The sequence below is a fragment of the Tachyglossus aculeatus genome, chromosome X4 (assembly GCF_015852505.1).
Source record: "Tachyglossus aculeatus isolate mTacAcu1 chromosome X4, mTacAcu1.pri, whole genome shotgun sequence".
Lineage (NCBI taxonomy): Eukaryota > Metazoa > Chordata > Mammalia > Monotremata > Tachyglossidae > Tachyglossus > Tachyglossus aculeatus.
The window spans coordinates 31386335-31389571 of NC_052098.1; the positions used below are offsets into that span (position 1 = coordinate 31386335).

The following is a 3237-nucleotide window of genomic DNA, read 5'->3' on the forward strand; positions in this document are numbered from 1 at the left end:
ACCATTTTGCTGTTTAAGAAACCACATATAACCTATTCAAATAGAACATCTACTGGCAACTCATTCACCACTATTTATTGCATGCCAGCTATGTGCAGACACTATACTAAGTCTACGCTAAGACACAAGGATGCAGCTCACAAGGGGATCAGAGACTAATCAATCAATCAGTGGTATTTATTGTGTGCTTATTGTGTGCAGAGTACTGATTTTCTACTACAGTTCAGTTCTCACACTTTGATCCTCCAGTGTCATCTTACTTGCAGTGCCCCAATCTCATCTATCTTTCCACTGATCCCTTTCCCATGTCCTCCCCCTCTAGCATGGAACTCCCTCCCCCTCCATATACTTCAGGCCACCACTCTTGTCTTGTTTTATGCCGTCAAGTCATTTCCGACCCATAGTGACACCACGGACACAACTCTCCCAGAATGCCCCGCTCTCCTGCATCAAACAGAAACTGCTTACTATTGGCTTTAAAGCACTCAGTCATCTTACCCCCTCCTACCTTTACCTTACTGATTTCCTACTACAGCCCAGCCCTCACACTTCGCTCCTCTAATGTCAGCTTATTCACAGTGCCCCAATCTCATCTATCTTGCCAATGATCCCTTTCCCATGTCACATCTCTCCCAGAATGTCCCGCTCTCCATCTACAATCATTCCGGTAGTGTATCCATAGAGTTTTCTTGGTAAAAATACAGAAGTGGTTTACCACTGCTGCCTTCTGCACAGTAAACTCAAGTCTCTGCCCTCGACTCTCTCCCATACCACTGCTGTCCAGCATGGGTGAGTTTTGACTTGTAGCAGATTGCCTTCCATTTGCTAGCCACAGGCCAAGCTAGGAATGGAATGGGTAGGCCTCTGCTTGATTCTCCCTTCCATAGCCAAGACTGGTAGAGTACTGGAAACTCTCCAGGTGTGACTCTGAGAGAGGACTGTACCCTTTAGGCATTTGATATTCACCCTACTTCAGCCCCACAGCACTCATGTACATATCTGTAATTTATTTTAATGCTTGTCTCCCCTTCTAGACTATAAGCTTGTTATGGGCAGGGGACAAGTCTACCAACTCTGTTGCACTGTACTGTCCCAAGCATTTAGTACAGTGCTCTGCACACCATAAGCACTCAATAAATACCATTGATGATGATGATGATGATATGATTGTAGTAGGCCCTTGAAGGTAGGCTGAGTGATGGTCTATTGCATATGAAGTGTGAGGGATTTCCAGGCTGGAGGAAAGACCTGAAAAAGAGGTTGATGTGATGGAGAGAAAGATGAGATCAAGGAACGGTAAATAAGTTGGTGTTAGAGGAATAAATTGCAGGCAAGATTGTAGTGGGAAAGGAGCAAGGTTAAGTAGGATGGGAGAGCTGATTGAGTAACTGGCAGCCAACGATAAGGAGTTCCTGTTTGGTGCAGAGATGGGTAGACAACCATTGAAGATTTTCGAGGAGTGGGGTGTTGCGTGCAGAACATTTCTTTAGAAAGGATAATCTGGGCACCAGAGTGAAGTGTGGACTGGAATGGGGAGAGAATAGAGGCAGAAAGGTTGAGATAGTGATGGGACATATAGAGTTATCCTGTAGACTAAAGGAAGTTGAAGATCGTGGTAAAGGATAGAGGTCAGAGCTAGCACGGTAGATTTGGGATTCACCCTCACAGAGTTCAATTTGAAGTGATTGGAGTGGATCCACTTCCCAAGAGAGTAAGTGCAAATAGAGAAGAGAAGAGAACCCAACCTTGCAGGGTATCCACGGTTAGGGAGTGGTAGAGAGGAAGAGGTGGTGAAAGAGACTAAATCATCAGCTAGAAAGGTAAGAGGAGAAACATGAGAGTTCCATGTCATAAAAAATGGTACAGATCCAAATTTCTGTTTGAAATGGAGGTGATAAGCAACAACTGGAAGTTCTAGAGGAGTGGAGGGACCTCGACTGAACTTTTTTAGAAAATTATCTGGGCAGCAGAGTGCAGCAGACAAATACTAAGTGCGACTGAAGGGCTTGAAACCAGGCACTAAAGAAAAGGTTGAAAACACAAGAACAGCAAAATAAGGTAAGACTAGGACAACAATGAATACAATAAAATCAGGAGAATATTGTGGCTAAATGAGCTGAATTTTCAGACTTCTCACTCCTCAGGTAAAACTCAGGTAAAGGCAGGGTTGCCAACTGCTGAGAATTACCTTTACAAGCAGTATGAAATTTTATTTCTAACTTTTACACTTTTTTACTACCCTGATTTTACATACTATAAGATTGTAATTGGGCATCTATTGGACCAGAACTAGGTTTCAATTTCTCAAACCTAACTCAGACCTGGCATGGTCTGAATAGCAGATCCTGCTCTGGCACCCGTTAGTATCCCAGGGTTTCAGGTGGGTGTTCAAACTTTGCAGATTCCTTAGGATCGCAAACCTAGCCTTTCGTGTTCAAAGGAGCATATACGGGGGTTCTACACTATTGAGATAGTTTCCTTGAGCTTATTTCCTTTGCTAAGGGGTTGGAAGGAGAGAAATATAGAGACAAGTTGAAAAATGTGCTAATAAATGAGGAGCAAAGATAAGCTTGTCCTCTAGAGGTAAACTTGTTATGGGCAGGGAATGTGCCTGGTAATTCTGTTGTACTGTACTCTCCAAAGCACTTAGTATAGAGCTCTACACATAGTAAGTGCTCAATAAATACCATGCATGAATGTAGGAACTAATAGAAGACAGAAGCAGTGTGGCTCAGTGGAAAGAGCATGGGCTTTGGAGTCAGAGGTTATGGGTTCAAATCCCAGCTCCGCCAATTGTCAGCTGTGTGATTTTGGGCAAGTCACTTCACTTCTCCGTGCCTCAGTTACCTCATCTGTAAAATGGGGATTAAGACTGTGAGGCCCCCCGTGGGACAACCTGATCACCTTGTAACCTCCCCAGTGCTTAGAACAGTGCTTTGCACATAGTAAGCACTTAATAAATGCCATTATTATAGGAAATGTGATGTCTCAAGTAAGCAATTAATAAATGCCATTATTATAGGAAATGTGATGTCTAAAGGTTTGCTGATTCCTTTTCTTAGCTTTCTAACCATCATTGATAAAATGGGAGAAAAACTCTTGAGACAAAACAATAATGAGATACTATGCTTGGAATTCTGGGAGCCCTATAAAATACCTACCAATAACCATGTCCTTAAAGACATGCATTAAGCAACACCCAAAACAGATTTCTTCTAATTTTTATCTCTTCTCTGA

At 42.8% G+C, this 3237-nt stretch overlaps 1 non-coding gene across 1 annotated transcript; it reads right to left on the minus strand.

Moving 5' to 3' along the window:
• Window positions 1-799: 799 nt before the first annotated feature.
• Window positions 800-937, minus strand: LOC119948288. The gene has a single exon (XR_005456695.1). It is a non-coding gene; the product is annotated as a small nucleolar RNA SNORA7 (small nucleolar RNA).
• Window positions 938-3237: the final 2300 nt, after the last annotated feature.